Genomic DNA, 20,322 nt, shown 5'->3' with positions numbered 1-20,322 from the left:
TGACCTGAATACGGTAGAAACTTCTGACCTTAATTACAGGTTTGATTATAGAAGTACTGAAAAAATACAAGCTGACAGATAAAATAATAGCATTATTTGAAGATAATAAAAACCTCAACTTTGGAGTATTCAACCACAGGGGAAAGGGCAATGTTTTTGTAAAACTAAAATCCCATTTAAAAAGGAACATTTTTGTAATAGGGTGTTTTGCTACCAAATTAAAAACAGTATTCAAAGTGCCAGTGTGGCGTAACCTGTTGATGTAGGAACAATTGTATGCAAGATATTTTCATATATATATTACGTCAACAAGAATTTAGTGATTTTGCTGATGTACGAAAACAAGGTGGTAGTCATATGTTTACTCCAGCACACTGCAGCAATATCAACAAAAATACTTGAATCCTACATGATAATAGAAATTCAGAGGTATTAGTTGCATACATTTGCAAATATATGATTAAGCACCGGGCCAACGTCAAGGCTCCTCTATTCCAGCATCCCTAACATTAAGGGATTCACATCCGAGGCGTAGGGCACCCCAAAAGAATCCACCCAAAGACCATCCCCAGGGCATCACACAAAAAAAGGAAAAAAGGTGATAGTGAAGTGTAAAGTATAGATGTGTAAAGATAATCAATACATTTTAATATAATGAGAAAGAATTAAAATTACATAAATAATGAACAAACAAATAGAAAGGTGGTGAAAAAGTATCTATGTGAATTTAGTGGTGATGCCCTGAAAAAGGCCCAGCCAGAGCAACTCCGGGGGCCCCATGCCCAAACGCTCACCCCAAATTATTATTGCTACCTAATAGTAGCACCCACTCTGGCTCATATAATTACAAATTAATGTATTGAATAATACATGCACATGTATAAGCCGAGAGTTGACTCACCTAGGAGGTACCGCAGAAACCTCCAAATGGCACTAAACAGACCAGCACATCCTCCCAGTGCTAGCTCCCTTCATGCCTGTCAGAACTGCAAATAAAAAGTATGGTGGTTGCTCACATCAGCTTAATGATATTGCATAGGTGCTTGTAAAGGACGGGGTTTACTCTGAACCACAGAAAAAAGGGATATTCCCTCCAGCACACTGTAGCAATATCAACAAAAATACTTGAATCCTACATGATAATAGAAATTCAGAGGTATTAGTTGCATACATTTGCAAATATATGATTTAGCGCCGGTATAGAGGAGCCTTGACGTTGGCCCGGCGCTTAATAATATATTCCTAAATCATACAGAGGAATTAGCTACTTTTTCATGTCTTGGGCTAACCTCGAAGGAAAATAGTCTGGTGCTAGATAATCTTATTGTTCAGCACATTTATTCTATTACTATTGATTAAGAACAATATTTTGACCAGTATAAAATATTTGAAAGGCGTATTAAATTAAATTGTGAGAAGTTGACTTCTAATTCAGAATCCAGTCTATCCTTAGAAGATAAGCGTGTTAATCTTTTTAAAACATTCATTGAGTAAGGAATTTATTTTTTGTGCTTTTAACTGTGGTGGAATTCCTATTCTCCTTTCCAGCAAGTAACTCTTCAGAGGAACGTGTATTCTCACCTACAGTAGAGTCCTATTTATAACAATCCGCATTTCAGATGCAGATGTGATGGGAAAAATTTGCCCACATTCACATTGCAAAAAATACATTACAAAATAGCACGGGAATGTACTAATATTTGGGTCTGGGACAAAGCTTGTGAAAAAGGTGAATCACTTCTCCAACTTGTTCTTAAGCCAGCAACCAGCAATTGGAAAAGCTTTCATATGCTGCCAATGTCTGCAGAGCACCGCACCCCACCGGCTGCCCAGCGCTAACTCAACAGGCTGGGCTGCACGGAGAGAGTGACACAGGCTCAGAACTGTCATCAGTTGCGCCTGTGTCATGGTGTTGGCATTGGAGAGAGGGGGAATGCAGAAGGAGCTGCAAAGACCGTGATCCTCATCCTTGCACAGCACAGGTTATAATAGAAAATAAATAAAACACTCTGGGCCTGATTCAGAGCTGCTCGCAAAAAGCGAGCGCTCACTCTGAATCAAGGCGGCCGCATGTTTTTTTAAAACCAGCCTCCAGGCCGCTCACATAACTGTGGGTGACCATCGGGCTTGTGACGAAACCCTTGTGGTAGGGTCTCGTTCCCGCAAGCCCCAGTGAGCTTCTGGCTCTAATAGAGCCGGAAGCTCACCACTGACATCACTCGTGATGTCAGTGGGACCGCCCCCAAATGGCAGATGTTCCTTCGGGAACGCCTCCGTTTGGCAAGCTACCCCCCCCAACCCGCCTACCAAACGGGGCGAGCTGTCGATCAACGTCGACAACCGCCCCTTTTGGATACGAGCGCCGGATCAAGTGATTTCGCTCTGGGGCTCGCGCGTGCACACTGCACGGCCATCGACCCACTTGCGAGCGGGTCTGAATCAGGCCCTCTGATCGGTGAGCTGGTTCACTAACCTGATAAGCTGATCTGTGTTATCAGCTTAGGTGTTGGCCAGGACTTTCACCTCACCTCAGCTGATCGGGTCACAACAGCAGCCCACCAATCACAGATCCTTAAATAGGTTAGTTTTATTTTATTTATTTTCTATTCTATATAACTATTTATTTTATTCTGTATGCAGTCTGTGGTCTATTAGCTGTGGGCTCTACTCTGCCTATCAGCATACAGGAAGGGCAGTGCGGGAGTAAGGGAAACAGGTCAAAGCCTGTAATAACGCCATCTGAAGATGGCATTATTTTAGAAGCGCTTTGTCCATAAAAGAAAATAATCACAATTTGAACTTAGTAAATTTGGGGCTGATCGTATTTCCCAATGTCAGGTATGGGAAATGCGATGCGGGTTTAATGGAGGTCACTGTGATGTTTTTTGTATTAAATGGCAGCCACTGTAATGTTATCTGTATTATATCTGTATTATTCAGCAGTCACTGTGATGTTCTCTGCATTATATGATGGTCAATGTGATGCTCTTTGTATATGGCAGTCACTGAGAATCAGTCTGAATTATATGGTGGTCACTGTGATGCTTTCTTTTTTATATGTTGATCACTGCAATGATCTTGCATTAAATGTCAGTCACTGCGATGCTCTCTGTATAGTATGGCAGTCACTGCAATTGCTTTTTCTATTGTATAGGGAACACTGTGATGCTCTCTCTACAGTATGGTGGTCAATGCAATGCTCGGTGGTGAGTGAGGCAGTGCAGTCCGGGCAAAGATAATTATCTTTGACTCTTGAGACATTTGAGTCTAAATTCTCCCAGAACCACAAAATACATGTAGCAGGCACTAGCACCTTGATATAATGGGTTTTGCCCTCACCCTAGAAATATGTCAACAACTGTATTCAAGCAAGTCAAGTGTGACCACTACCTACTGTGGGAGGGGAGGTTCCATGCTGAGTATTTACCTCTGGTGACAGAAAGCCTAGAATCACCACTGTCACAATTAAATGTTCTACAACCAATTTCACATACTATACAATGATTTACAGTATTTGTGTTACATAATTATTATTACTACTATTTCATGTCTACTTGCTCTTTCTCAAGAACACTGTAATATTTTTTTACATAAATGCATCACAAATTTATATATCCAAAATAATTCTCATCAAAGTTGTAACCCCCTCATACTTTAATAAATATGATGTAGTACTCCTTTTAAACCCAATCCTCCTTTATTCCCATAGCTGTGGTGCATTCCAGCACTTACTGTATGTAGTCCCACGTGCTGCTGTACATTGCACACAAACGAGTTGTGTCCGGCATACTGCTACCAATTAAAGTATTAAAGTCCAGGCCTAGCCCTCCTGTGATTGGTCATTGGGTTTGTTTCTCAATAAGAACCACAATGGCTAGGCATCAGGTGTTCATAGACAGATTGTGGAACTAGACGCCACATGTACATTATCAACACAAAACCTTTTAAGATGTTTTTTTTTATACATTTAACATTTTATTGAAAAGAAATGTCCCAGCAATTGTAGAAGTAATACTATGATCCCACTATAATCTTGAACATGCCAGGAAAAATAAACCCAAATAAAATAAATGTAAAGATAGCCCAAATAATGTCCTTTGACCTCTCATGCATAATACTGCTACCACAAATGTTTGCATTTTCTAAAAGGGTTCTCAAGATAAACCATGTTCTGACTATGGGCCTGAGTTAGAGATGTTGTCAAATACCACCACTGCTGCATCTTCAACTGTATGAAAATATGCAAATGTCGCAGCCACCAAGATTTGTAATGAGATGGCAATAGATGGCATTGCAAATCCAAGCAACTGCGTACAAAGATGCAGCATCAGTCACAGATACTTCGATGATTGACCTTCTAAGAAACTTTATGGTCAAGTTGGATGGCCTTGTGTACCAGAGCCATTTTTGGGCAGAATCATTTTTATTACATACGGTATCGTAGATGCAGGCTTTGATACACCCAGACAATGGTCGCTAAACTCCTGCATTTTTGCCGCCACTCCCCTGTTAACTCTCAGAAATGGTCCCTGAATGTAAATCACACTTCAGGTAAAAAGTTGATTTGAGCTACGATGGTAATGAACTTAGATGCGACTTAGACATCTTAAGTTTAACGATAACCGGTCAACTGCATAAATATCGGCTTTGAGTACGTCTCTGAATCAGACCCTGTAATGTCAATTCTGAGGGCTACATGAAGACAACTTTCCACTTCTTATAATAATAATTGTGGTTCAATAAGTAAGTTAACAAGACCTCATTGCGTAAATATATTCAACTCATACATACAGTATACAGTGCATCCGAAAAGTATTCACAGCGCTTCACTTTTTCCACATTTTGTTATGTTACAGCCTTATTCCAAAATGGAATAAATTAATTTTTGTCATCAAAATTCTACACACAATACCCCATAATGACAACGTGAAAAAATTGTTTTGTAGATTTTTGCAAATGTAATAAAAAAACAACTAAGAAATCACATGTACATAAGTATTCATAGCCCTTGTCCTGAAGCTCAAAATTGAGCTCAGGTGCAACCTGTTTCCACTGATCATCTTTGAGAAGTTACAGCTTAATTGGAGTCTATCTGTGGTAAATTCAGTTGTTTGGACATGATTTTGAAAGGCATACACCTGTCTATATAAGGTCCCACACTTGACAGTGCATGTCAGAGCATGAAGTCCAAGGAATTGTCTGTAGACCTCCGAGACAGGATTGTCTCAAGGCACATCTAGTGAAGGGTACACAAAAATATCTGCTGCTTTTAAGGTCCCAATTAGCACAGTGGCCTCCATCATCCGTAAATGGAAGAAGTTCGGAACCAACAGGGCTCTTCCTAGAGTTGGCTGGTTGTCTAAACTGAGCGATCGTGGGAGAAGGGCCCTAGTCAGGGAGGTGACCAAGAACCCGATGGTCACTCTGTCAGAGCTACAGCATTCCTCTGTGGAGAGAGGAGAATCTTCCAGAAGGACAACCATCTCTGCAGCAATCCACCAATCAGGCCTGTATGGTAGAGTGGCCAGACGGAAGACACTCAGTAAAAAGCACACGGCAGCCTGCCTGGAGTTTGCCAAAATGCACCTGAAGGACTCTCAGACCATATGAAACAAAATATTGAACTCTTTGGTGTCAATGCCAGGCGTTATGTTTGGCGGAAACCAGGCACCACTCATCACCAGGCCAATACCATCCCTACAGTGAAGCATGGTGGTGGCAGCACCATTCTGTGGGGATGTTTTTCAGTAGCAGGAACTGTGAGACTAGTCGGGATAGAGGGAAAGATTAATGCAGCAATGTACAGAGACATACTGGATGAAAACCTGCTCAAGAGCACTCTTGAACTGAGACTGGGGCGACGGTTCATCTTTCATCAAGACAATGACCCTAAGCACACAGCCAAGATATCAAAGGAGTGGCTTCAGGACAACTCTGAGAATGTCCTTGAGTGACCCAGCCAGAGCCCGGACTTGAATATGGTTGAATATCTCTGGAGAGATCTGACAATAGCTGTGCACCGACGCTTCCTAACCAACCTGATGGAGCTTGAGAGGTGCTGCAAAGAGGAATGGGTGAAACTGCCCAAAGATAGGTGTGCCAAGCTTGTGGCATCATATTCCAAAAGACTTGAGGCTGTAATTGCTGCCAAAGGTGCATCAACAAAGTATTGAGTAAAGGTTGTGAATACTTATGCACATGTGATTTCCTATTTTTTTTAATTAAATTTGCAAAAATCTCAAAAAAACTTTTTACACATTGTCATTATGGGTATTGTGTGTAGAATTTTGAGGACAAAAATGAATTTATTCCATTTCGGAATAAGGCTGTAACATAGCAAAATGTGGAAAAAGTGAAGCGTTGTGAATACTTTCCGGATGCACTGTATGCATATAGCCTTGGTAAAGATTACTTTCCACATAGTCCCCATACTAGTCTAAGCATTTGTTCCAATGGTACACCGAGGCATCTCTCCCAGCATAGAAGAGGTCAGTGTCAAGCGCCTGAAGCCAGAACATAACAGGTTGTGAATCTCCTTCCACCCAGTTGCTTCTTCATCCAAAGTGATGGAAATCATTTTGTGCCAGCTCATGGCTGTAGGGTTGATTTACCAGTACCAACTAATGATAGCACAGTAGCAAGTCACGTGTGCATTTGGCTGAGTGTGGCCTGGCATTATTGTGCAGCATTATGATGTCTGTTCACAGGAGCCCACGTAGTTTTTGATGAATTGCCCTCTACAACTGGCTCAATGTGTCACAATAGTGGATAGCATTTACAGTATCTTCCTTACTGAAGAAATCAACAAAAAGCTCACCCTTGTGATCCCAAAACACGGTGGCCATGACGTTCTTTGCTGATGGAGTTGTTTTGAATTTCTTAGCTTGTGTGGACAATGTGTGTTTCCACATCATGGATGCTTTCTTCAGCTCCAGTGTCACATGATGAACACACGTTTCATCACCTGTAACAATATGCTACAGGAACTGCTCTCCATACTCATGGTATCACACCAAGTGCATGAGAGACAATCCCATCCTATTGGTTTTGTGAACTTCTGAGAGTTAATTTGGTTCCCAGCATGAACACTTTTTCTGTATCCCAGTTGCTCATGAAAGAGGTTGTGCTGTGTACCCACTGAGATGTTCAGTTTGTCAGGATTATCACTAAATTGAATGCGTCTGTACTCCTGAATCAGATCTTCAATGCAGCACAAATTGTCACCTGTGGTGAACGTGCTTGGTCGGCTGGATCGCTGCTTATCCTGAACGTCTGTCTTGTCGTTATCAATGGCAGCGCACCAAACTTGTTTCCATGACCTGACATTATCACCGTATACCTCAACAAGTTGGTGATGAATTTTAGCTGCTGTTGTGCCAAAAAATCTGATCATACTACGCACCTCAATGTTTTACCATGTTTCTGCCAGACCCACCATCTTACAACTGATGCTGCGACAGTATGACTGATATGACTGAGGCACAGTCTAATGGCCTTGAAGGGAAGCAGTGGTCTACCTGCTCTAAAGCCTGGTGGGAAATTATAATGAGATAGAGTACATTACTCAATACACATAGGAGAGGACTTTTTACCACCCTTGTACAAACAGGTGTACCCACAACAAATATGGACCACCTGACAAATTGTAAACATAGTGCTTGAAATATGAAGTGGAAGAAGAAAACATATGCAACAAAACATCAAAAGTTAACATAACAGGGCCCCTAGGTGTCTGGCCCCACTCCCTCCACCCCATTCAGCATGCCTGATGGGCTTCCCTGAATACAAATGAGTATTAATTGGAGGAAACTTCTTACCAGTCCATGAAGAAGAGATATTCTGGGAAAGATGAAGAATCATCTTGTGCTGACAATGTAGGACTTTTCTAGTTTTGAGGTACATACAATTTTTGTAAATTGCATTATCAAAATAATATTTTTTTACCAATTATTTATATAACGCACACATATTCCGCAGCACTTTACTGAGAATATTTCAGTCATTCACATCAGTTCCCGATGTCGCTTACAATCTATATTCCCTACCACATGAACACTCACATACATACTATATTTTGTCAGGAGCAAATTATCCTACCAGTATATTTTTGAATTGTGGGAGGAGTTCGGAGTACCAACACCAAGCCCAATACTTCAGTGCTGTAGGGCATGAATGCTAACCATTAAACCAACCGTGCTGCTCAATTAATGTGTTCTCGTGCTATATTTGAACAAATGATGTGTGGTATGTTTTGCAACAAATGTTGAGCAACATTATTTTGAAGGCTTTCATTTACTTTCTTCATTAAGTTATTTGCAATTTCCGAAAATTTTTATTAAATTGCAAAACCATATGTATATTATACAAAAAAGGTTGTACATTTTCAATACTTCCAAAGCAATATCAGTTAAAACAGATGTTGGCATGATTTCTGAGATGAAGAGAAAATAAAAGAAAATAAAGTAGTATGCACAATTGTATTATTTCTATGTATAAAATAAAACGAGGTCAATACAACTCACACAGGCCAATGGGTTATTGTTCACTTACTGTCAAATAAGACTACACCTACTTAAGACTTATCATATACTTTATTGGTTATCGGGCAGGGAAGGTTTACTGCTTTCCTTGTCACTATAACAAATAGAAACAGAATATAAATAAAATAAAGAATCTGTATATACTGTAACTGTGTGCCATACTGTATACACCAATCATAACATAAGTCCTTTAAGGGTTAAATAATGCTTTCTGAAAAAAATTGTATTTGAGTAATACATATTTTCATATCTATCGATTGATACTTTATTGCACCATTTTAAATTAAAAAGCAAATCTTTCTAGTAGTGTATTTCAGGTTAATTTTAACAAGATAATATACTTAATTTACTTTAATTTAGTTCTTTACAATAATGCAAGAAAAGTACATCTATATTCTACATTATATTTCCAATCAGCCATACAAATTAAATCCTTAACATTTGAAGTATGTGACCTTTTGGATTACTGTAGAGATATGTATGACCGCTTTTCCACTAAACTCCTGACATTTATAACAAATGTATGTACAAACTGTGGCTCGAATACATGCAACATAATGCAACGTTCAGATACCCAAAATCCTTTTTCTATCAATATCTATTTTAAACACAATCACACTAAATGTAATTATTATTGATTAAAGTTGAATAGTCAATTTCAAATACACAAAACATTAAACAATAGTTTCAGTTCAACAATCTGATTACAGAGACACATCGATGGAAACATTTTTTGGTAATGAGACTTCTGGGGAAGTGAGACCTTTGGAAAAAAGAGCCGGTTGTTTGCTGCAGACTAACAAACACAATTTGTGCTTTGCCTTTAATTTATCCATATTCACTTCTAATGCCATTTTTGCATAATTGCAAGATTCCATTAATTGTATTGAATATACCCTAACTAAGGTTTTTATTCTATCTCAAAATGCACAGTAAAATATACAGACATATAGTTCTTTAATGTACACAAAGATCCATCTTTGTATATTTCTAATAAATGTTTTTGAAAAAGTAGAAGAACACAATGCATTTCATATGCCTTGAGTGGTTTAAACCTCAACATGGGTGTATCTACTGCATATTGGGTGCAGGATGTACAGTGCACACGGGCCCCTGGGTCCAGGCGGCCAACACTGCACACCATGTACCCATTCACAATACTTACCTCTCGGTTGGTACTGCATTTATCACCAGGACATGGCACTGGTAACATGTTTCCAAGGAAATGTGTGTATGCGCACTACAGAAATCACAGGGAAAATAGTGTTCAGCATATACTTTCCAGCAGGTGGCAATTAAAAAGAGTTTCTGTGTTGCTGGACAGATAGCTCAGTGGATGTTAGCTTACTAGTGAACTTATGGACGGGGTTTCATTATTTTTATTATTATTTTTCCTTCAGAAATTTTCTCTCTGGTTTAACAGTCAGCTTTATTTTGCGAATGCAGGGAAGAGTGGTTTCAGTGGCTGTCTGCCGGTAGTTCTAGATGTGTTCTCCCTGAAAATTCACAGGCTAGACTGATTCTACCATATTTAATGGCACCACCTATCAATGTTGGCCATTTAGTTTCATTGGGAGGGGAATTTGAATATTTTCAGGTGTGCTGAGAGGGGGAGAGGGGGGGGGGAGAGCTGGTACTAATTACCTGTGCCCAGGCTAGTTGGCAGTACCCAGCACTGGTAGAAATTCTTGGTAATTTTCTTTCCAATGTAAATTGTGCAAGGATGGTGACAGGAGCACTCAATTGAAAGTGTAGGCCAAGGCCCCCTTTACCCAGCATGCTCCCTGAGCAATGACACCACTAGTTACGGCCCTGTCTGGCCTACATGCAAAAGCAGCCAGTATTTACACTGCATGAAAAAAATAAATCAATTTCCACTCTTTGCATTGCAATATGGCTAATCCAGGTGCAAAGTTACTGCTTTTGCTGCTTGCTCTCACCTCAGATAAGCCCCATAGTTTGTATAAATAATAAACTACACCAGTCTACTGCACAACCTCATGGAGGTTGAATAATTACCAAAACATGGGTATAATTTCATGAAGCCATAGGAGCTGTTCCATGCAGACATTTTTTCCCAAGGCTCCTGTTGTTTATCTAAGAGCTTAGCTAAATCCAGGGCTGTCTAATGCTATGGAGGAAGGGGAGTAATGTTTCTGGATGACCCTATCTCTTGCACCTCCACATAAAGCCATATTAAAAGTGGTCAACTTTGCAGCTTTAAAGCACAAATAAGTTATCTATAGAAATATATCTAACTGATGAAATGTTGTAGAAAAACAAAAGTTTCAAACTTTCACTGTCTTACTAAATGACACTTCCAGAGAAGTTTCTATTGAAAAAAAAAGTGTAGAGTACAAGGCCATTATTACAGTAATGTCATGATCTGGATAATATATCTGCCAGAATGAGGTTAATGTACTGTGCCTGAAATAAATGAAGCTAGATGCCAGTCCCAAAAATGAAACATAAACTATGTCTCTTAACTCATCTACACTTTTTAGCAATACATCAGAAAAGTGAAGTCAACAAACCTGAATAAAATATTCCTTAAATATTATAGCATTTATATATTTCCTCTCTTTTGCCTCACTTTTGAATACTTATATTGGAGTTTACTGGTCATGTAATGAAGTTTGTTTGACTTAAAATTAGCATTGCAATTATTTGCACTATATGGATATTTATTATTTCTGACATTCTCATGTTTACCTTTATAATATCTTTTTTCCGATTGGGCCAGGATAAAGTATGTTGTCAAAAAAATGCTAAAGTTTCAAATATCCATCACAAAACTAAAAATACTTTTAGACAGCATTGCTTTAAACGATACTAGCAAAAGCACATCGCCACTGCCAGACATTAAATTGTAAAAACAAATTTAGTTTAACCCTTCGTGCCAAAGGTCCACTGACTTTTCATATTTTTTACACAATAGAATATCAATAAAATTCAAAATTTGTCTGCTATTTCCATACCTTCCATCATATAATAGAATGGACTGGCCTCCTCGATTATAGTCACATTCTCAAACTGGGCGTTGTGGCACCCTGAAGCAGTGCTGCCACAAGGTTGGTGATCCAAGACCAAATTAAATTATTTATGGTCAATGTGATAGGTAAAACCAGTGTTGGCAGCTGCCAATCATTTAATATGTGGACAAGGAGAAGCAAAACCTTGTCCACTACCACATAACTGAATCTAAGGTTACAGATGAGCACAATTGACCTATTTTAATATTTTTCTCTGAATCTCTCAATAAGAAACTCTTGGCCCAGGGGTGCTGTGAAAAAAATGATGATACTCTAAGTTGCTGTGATTCAAGGAAGTTTGGGAACCATTGCAGAAGGCATGTACACAAAATATTGTTCATAACCATATCCCTTCTGAAACACTAGGCCATCCCACTCCTATACCTCCTGTAAAAATACAATATGTTTCATTACCATTGTTGCTTGCAGTCAAGACTTCTTTGGAAAGTATGAACCTATGTGGGCGGCAACAGGGGAGTGACAACTCAAAATCAATCATTTCCCGAACATTTGGGGGCAAGTCGCAAACTGCAACTGTGAAACTGTACGCAGAAAAATGGTCCTAGCGTCTCAGTTATGCGCGACCATAGGGTTTCTCAGATGGTCTTTTATCATCCGATGTGCATGCGGTGGATGAGTCTCCTTACATAAGCCTCGGACTTGCGAAGTCGCAAGTGGGCGCCTGAATACAAATTCTGGCAGTTGTGACATTTTCATATTTTCGCACAGCCAGTGAGTTTAAGGTAATGATTTACTGATATCTTCACATTCATGTACATTCTTTTAAATATTCCATGACTTGATTCCATCCTAATCTCTCTGATAAGCCTTCTTAAAAGTATAGAGAATTTTCATTGCAGCTGCAATATCTAGATGTGTTATTATAGGGCCTGAGTCAGAGTTATACACAATGCCAATGGTTACGGAGTTGAGCGATTATCAGTAAAATGAACAGTTGTTCACAGCGACTATTTATTTGCAGTATGAATGATAGTCGGGGAGCATTTGAAGGAGGTATTGGGGAGTGGCATCAAAGAACGCAATCATGTCATGACAGTTTTGTGGGCATGTCAAACCCTGCATCTGTGATCCCATATGCTAGAATGATGGCTCCGGCATCTCAGTTCCCACTGACATTATGTGGGACAGAATGATCTGTGATAATCAAATGATTGGCGAACGATGCTGCATCTTTGTACGCAGATACTTTGATTTGTAAAGCCGCAGGTGGGTGTCCCAATACATCTCCCAGTGTCTGCGACAGTTGCATATTTTCGAACAGTAATGGCGTACTCATTCGCAGCCGCATAAGCGTACAACTCTGAATCAGGCCCATAGACCAATTCCCCCACTGCTCTTCTGTATTACTTGTTGTTAGGCATAACTTTTTCTCCTACCAAAATCTTTATTCATTGGTGCTGATCTTTGGTTTCTATCAACCCAAATTTGTTATTTTTAACAATATAGCTGAATTGAATGCTCACCTTCTCTCTCCTGGGATCATTGGTGTAGAGTTGAGTCTCATTCAGAGGCGGTCGTTAGTTGCAAGCGGTCGCACTGAATCAGGGCGGCAGCTTGCATCCTGAACGGCCGCCTCCTTGTCGATCATTAAGCTGTGAGTTACCACCCACAGCTTAACGACCAACCAGGTTGATGGTCGCGATGGTGATCATCATCGCCACCATCGGGGCTTACGACCAGACCCTAAGATTGGGTATGGGCTCTCGTAAGCCCCAGGGAGCTCCCCACTGACATCATTGATGATGATGTCAGTGCGGCCGCCCACAAAACGGTAGGCGTTCGTTAAGGAACACCTCCATTTTGGAAACCACCCCCCCGGCCCGCCTACCAAATGGAGCAAGCTGTTGATCAACATCGACAGCCGCCCCTTTGGTAGCGAGCTCCGGAGCGACAGAGTTTCTATGTCGCTATGGGGCTTGCGCACGCGCAGTCGGTTACGAGAGCATTGGCGCTTGCGTCTGACTCTGAATAAGGTCCATAGTTCCTTGTGTGAAAAGATCCAGCAATTCTTATTAGGGGGTAGGGCTGGGCACTTTGCATCATTAGGACCCACCCCCTCTTGGCATAATACCATCATTTGTGGATGGATTGGAGGGGGTGGAGCCAAATTACACAATTAAAAGAACTGCATTATATAGGCCCTGTCTCATTCCATACACCTGTGAAGCACAAATTATGCTGTCAGTGGGCAAGACTCCAATTGTGGGCTGTCAGAAGGGCTTCTGTGGTGTGCCATTGTCTTCCCCGGCCGGTGCCCCCTGCCACTATCAGCACTCGGAGCATGAGCTCCACATGCTCAGCCCAGGCTATTCCATGGCCTGGAATCCAGAGTTGTATTCTCTTAGGTTACTAATGAAAAGTTGCTGAAATCTTCACTTACTGTAAATTTATGATATATTTGTTTTACTTGTGAGCTATGATCAAATTATTTACATAGAGAAGCAGCTGCATCCATTTTCTTTATTTTCTAGAATAGATCAGTGTGAGTTCTTTCGATAACAAAGTCCTGTTCAGCTTGGATTCCCATGATCTTACTGATTGTTTAAGGCTATAGAGGGATCTCTTTAACTTGCAAACATAGGAGCAGATTCAGACCCGCTTGCTAGGATGCGTACGCACGCAGCCACTGCGAGTGAAATTAAGCAAAGCAAACGAATGGACGCAATGCAAAAGAAAAAGCCATACACTCCCAGGCAAAGACCACGACCACCTACCTCTCATTGCGAATGCAAAGATAGTCGCTCTGCGTGAGATCAATCCAGTCCATCTGTCAGCGCACGCATCGATTAACCTACAACCCACCGACACTTGCTAAAAGTATGATGTACTTGTCTTGGCAATCGATATGCATTTGCTGATTGCAATTCTTTTTCTAATTGAATCTTTGATGTTACACGCAGTCAGTCCAACATTTCGGTTTAATACCTTTATCAAGGACTAAATAAATACAGAAATAAGCTTACCATAAATAGAAGAGACACCAGTGGATAAGCAGATAAGCGACAAGTGTTATTTGTTTTATTGTTATAAAAGATTGTGTACCTTGCATTATATCTCAGCTGTATTTCCCTACTGCTATTATTCTATATCTGATTATTTTGGATAGCTATCTCCATGTCTTGGTGGGGGTATTTTCTTCTTTATTTCACTATTTCTATGTTTATTTATAGTCTCTATGGCAACTCCAGCCGGGACGTACACGTCACAAATAGGATGCACGAACATGACGTCAGTGTTAGGAGCCGATCCTGGAAATGGACTGCTTTTCCTCGTTCTGCACCGGTGGTGTCTCTTCTATTTTAGGTAAGCTTATTTCTGTATTTATTTAGTCCTTGACAAAGGTATTAAACCGAAACGTTGGACTGACTGCTTGTGGTAGCAGTTATTTTCACCGATTACAAGACCCGGAGTGCCATCCAGCATCACCTCTATACTATATGATCACCTCGTTTGGAAGGGCACGCAAACGAGGCGAGACAGGGAGACCGCCTGCGACCAGCGCCGCAGTCATCATCATCATCATCACCACCGCCGACCATCACCACTTTATGTGGGTACTTTTGGGGCTGAAAAATAAGGAAGAAACCTGGATAAAGTTACCAAGGTTAACACTATATGCATCTACACAAGAATTTATCGGGTACGCATAACCATTTATTACGAGACTCACTATTCTGAAAATACTACACTATATTATTTTTCTTCTTCACCTGGCTCTGCCAAGAGCCTCTTCTTATCAAGGTCCTATTTGGCACCAGTAACCCGGGTCCAGCTTTGTTTATTCCATCGACCGACAAGATTTACAGATAAGCCTTAAAGAATTATCTTTTGGTACGCACATTATTATTTGAGCACGGGCACAATTATTTTTTAATTTATCACACTATTTGGCGCTTGTCCTGTCCACCCCATTTTCCATATATAAATATACATACATATATCAGGGCCGTAGCTAGGGTAGTGCGGCTGGTGCCATCGCACAGGGCACGACAGGGCAGGGGGAGCTGTTTGGGCCTGTCAAATTTCTGTTTATTATCATTCTCACTTATAGCTTCCTCATATTTCATCCCCAGCATCTCCTGGCCTCCCCTATCTCTTCCCTGGTTCTTCCCCGTGAGGCCATTCCCCTTTTTTGGGTGCATTATGTCCCTTTGAAAAATGAGGGGGGTGCCAATGCTCTTGGGCACCAAAAAGCCTAGTTATGGCTCTGATATATATATATATATATATTTATTTCGATTTGATCTATATCTATTGCACTATGTATATGTATGTATGTATGTGTGTGTGTGTGTGTGTGTGTATATATATATATATATATATATATATATATATATATATATATATATATATATATATATATATATATATATATATATATATATATAGCAGGGAAACGCTGCGTCACTCTCCGGACTTGAAATCAGATATTCAGAATGTCACAGCATAGCAGTCAACGTTTCGAGTTTATTAAACCAAACTTGTCTTCATCGTCCTGATGACGAGTTTGGTTTAATAAACTCAAAACGTTGACTGCTATGCTGTGACATTCTGAGTATCTCATTTCAAGTCCGGAGAGTGACGCCGCATCCCCCTGCTATTTCACCTACTGGGTGAGCACCACGGCATAAGAAATACTTAAACGGGAGTGCCTGCACTACAGAATTGTATATATGTGTGTGTGTGTGTGTGTGTGTGTGTGTGTATATATATATATATATATATATATATATATGTGTGTGTGTGTGTGTGTGTGTGTGTGTGTGTATATATATATATATATATATATATATATATATACATACATTTTCAAAATGTAGCTATCTAGAGAGAGAGATTTTTTAAAACCTTTTCTAAACTGAGACTATACAGGGTGTGTTGTTAAATTGTCATTTATTACCCAAAAATTGTTCAGGTTACCTACATGCATTTTATAAAAATTTTTGATTACAGTCTATGTGGCCCATTTATCATTTAATATTTCCCTTCATCATTTAAGTACACAACCTTTTTTTATGGTGTAACGGAAAAAATTAAGTACCGTATATACTCGAGTATAAGCCGAGTTTTTCAGCACATTTTTTGTGCTGAAAAAGCACCCCCTCGGCTTATACTCGAGTCATGCCCGCATGGTACGCTGCTGAGTAGCGTACCATGCGGGCCGCGGTGCAGACTGTGTCACTGTGACACAGCCTGCACCGCGTGTGTAGCGCTGACCGGACGGAGTTCGGTCAGCACTACACACTGCTAAACACACAGCCGCCGGAGCAGGCAGCTATGTGTTTGGTGTAATCAGCAGCCGCTGAGAGTCTGTCAGACTCTCAGCGGCTACTGCTGCTCCTACTGCGGGGGCCATCTTCCGGCTCCCGCAGTGGGTAATGGGAGAGACGTCGTCATGACGACGTCTCTCCCATTATGCAAAGCGGCGGAGGAGCCTGTAGCAGCATCGGGACCAGGAGCGGGGTTACAGGTTTTTTTTTTTTTACATTTCTTTCTACTGGGGGGGGGGGGGTACTACCAGGGGGGGATATCGCTACTGGGGGCACTACCAGAGGGGGGGGATTAAAAATGGGGGAACTACCAGGGGGGGATGTTGCTACTGGGGGCACTACCAGGGAGGGGGGGAATACTGGGAGCACTACCAGGGGGGATGTTGCTACTGGGGGCACTACCAGGGGGGGTTAATACTGGGGGCACTACCAGGGGGGGATATTGCTACTGGGGGCACTACCAGGGGGGGGATTAATACTGGGGGCACTACCAGGGGGGGATGTTGCTACTGGGGGCACTACCAGGGGGGGTTAATACTGGGGGCACTACCAGGGGGGGATATTGCTACTGGGGGCACTACCAGGGGGGGGATTAATATTGGGGGCACTACCAGGGGGGATGTTGCTACTGGAGGCACTACCAGGGGGGGATTAATACTGGGGGTACTACCAGGGGGGGTATTACTACTGGGGGCACTACCAGGGGGGGATATTACTACTGGGGGCACTACCAGGGGGGGATATTACTACTGGGGGCACTACCAGGGGGGGATATTACTACTGGGGGCACTACCAGGGGGAGATTACTACTGGGGGCACTACAAGGGGGGGATTACTACTGGGGACAGTACCAGAGGGGGGATTACTACCAGTAGCTGCTGCATTTCCCACCCTAGGCTTATACTCGAGTCAATAAGTTTTCCCAGTTTTTTTTGGTAAAATTAGGTACCTCGGCTTATATTCGAGTATATACGGTATCCCCCCTACAAAACGGGCCGAGCGACAGCCGCCCCTTTTGTAGTGAGCCCCAGAGTGAGTGAATTTGTCACTCGCTCCGGGGCTTGTGCATGCGCACTGTGGACGCTGCGCATGCACAGGGCCTCACCATCGACACGCTTGCGAGCGGATCTGAATGAGATCCTTTGTCTTTATCATAGGACTTAAACCCCAATTTTTTTAATACATCTGAAAGCTTAACTAGTGGTAACTTTCTGGTTTACCATGTCTCAAGATAGTAGAGAGATCAACAGTTCAACAATACCTTTAATTCACTTCTGCATCTCATGGGTAGGCAGTCTTTTCAACTTATTCCTCAACTCTGGCTTGTGTTGTGGTGATGTTCGAACCATGTAGAATAGGCGTCTGACTGTAAGGATCTGATTCCAACTTATGGATCTTCTGCTGAAAGTAGAGATGGTACTACTAACTCTATTTATTCCATAGGTGGATTATCTTATTCAAAATCAATGTCACTTTGCATGTTTGCCTATGTATCACTATTTTGCTGGTTATTGAGCTGACCTACTTATGAAATGCTGTGATTTTTGTTTTATTGGTAGAGAGTCTCATCAATCATCAATTTTTGTTGGCATCTTTTTGCAGAATTTTATTTCATTTTTGCTAGTTATAGATTCTACCAGAAATCCTTCTTTTATTGAATTTTCCTTCTATTATGCTTTTTTTCTGGAATATGCATATCCAAGTATTGTAATATGCTGCAGTTCAGGCTTTCTTTTTGTGTTCCACTCATCATATGGAGTAAGTAGGGAAAAAAATTATGAATTAACAGACCTTTGGGGGTATAGCCTGGCAGTCCAGAGTGGAAATGTGTTGGTGTGGAACTCATTCAAAGGAGCTAATATCATTACTAGTAGCACAAATCTCCTCTCTCGCTGCTACCTGGGCATGGCTGCAGAGGGTCAGTGGAGTCCTGGGAAATCTTTAGCAAGAAGTGAGGGGCAGATCTCTGTCAGGCATGGCACCCAGAACTTGCAGCCTACCACACTGGGGAAAGCAGCAAACTGGGGCTCCAGCTCACATTGGCTGCAGTGTACCATGTGACCGGTGAATTCGGGAGAATGCCAGCAGTTCTCTGCTGAGGCATCCTTGAGTCTGCAGACAATTCACTGCACAAGTTGGTGGTTTCCTCTCCCTGCGTGCCCTGCAGTTGGCAGAATACTGTTTGGTACCCTGGAGCTAGGCTTAGATATCTAAAGGAAGGTGTGAGTACTACTCTATTTATACTGCACCTATTGCACCTCTCCTCCTTGGAATTGCTTTGTTAGGTTAGGTAGGAATTTGCCTACCTAACTATACTGATTCTTCACTGCATTTATGGACAATTGTCTGATTTTGCATTTTCTATTTGGTGCTGCAGCTACCACCATGGTTTTTTTCTTCTGGACTCATATGTGATTACTGTATGCCGGTATGGTGCCAAGATTTCCTGCCATTGATACTGTATCTCCCATCACTCATTTATGGCCTACATTTTCATGTCCTAACTGGTCCATTTGTTCGTTTTGACTTTTATTACTCTCTGTCCTGTGTCCTGTTTCCTGTTGACTCTACACCAAATGGCCAAAAGTCAGTTCCTCTAGTTAGTTTCTTTAAACCCTCTGCCCAGGTTTCAGATTCATGGGGGTCAAATGTCTCAGATGCTCAGAAAAAGAGGCATTCCCACCCTGCTGAGGCCGGAACTATCAGTTCCACCCTAGTCCGGGTAACACTGAGCCCCTTACAGTGGGGAAGAGGAAACAACGTTTCTCTTTAAAATGTAAATGACAGTTGAATTTTTAGCTTCCCTTCAGTCCTGCCAACAATCTATTGATGATTTGAGTGGCTGTACAGATCACGTTGAGATCAAAATGAGTGAGCTGGTTGGTTCCATTTGGATGTGGCCAATGTTTTCTCTGAATATTAATCTCAATAAATTATATAACCTTGGGGATGACCCTAATTTCCCTCTACCCAATGTAGAGGGAATTGCCCACTTTTTGAATGATCTCTGCTTGCCCACAGTAACTCCTGGTCTCTCTCATGACACTACTTTGACAGAGGAGATTGTTTGGGCTATTGTATTTGACTCCCTCCTCCCAAAGCATCGGTACCAAATGGTTATATTAATAATTTTTATATAGTCATTAAATTTGATCTTGCCTCTATTATGGTGACTGGATACAATGAAGTCTCGGCAACAAGATGTTTCCCTTGGAAACCCCTTGAAGACCATATTGTAGCTCTTCATAAAATGGTTAAGAGTCCTACTTCTGTTCAGCATTATCACTTCATTGCTTTGTTGAACACAGTTGTCAAACTTTATTAAAAATTAATTGCCTAGTCCAAACAGATCAAGTGGGGTTTGTTGTGGGAAGACAGGTCCCAGATAATACCCTTCAAATGTTTAGTATTCTAAAGATGGGTAAGGCACAAAAGAAGCCTTTGTTGGTACTTTATCTC

The sequence above is a fragment of the Taudactylus pleione genome, unplaced genomic scaffold (genome assembly GCF_031769625.1).
Source record: "Taudactylus pleione unplaced genomic scaffold, aTauple2 ptg000095l, whole genome shotgun sequence".
NCBI classification, from domain to species: domain Eukaryota; kingdom Metazoa; phylum Chordata; class Amphibia; order Anura; family Myobatrachidae; genus Taudactylus; species Taudactylus pleione.
This window is presented reverse-complemented; position numbering follows the sequence as displayed.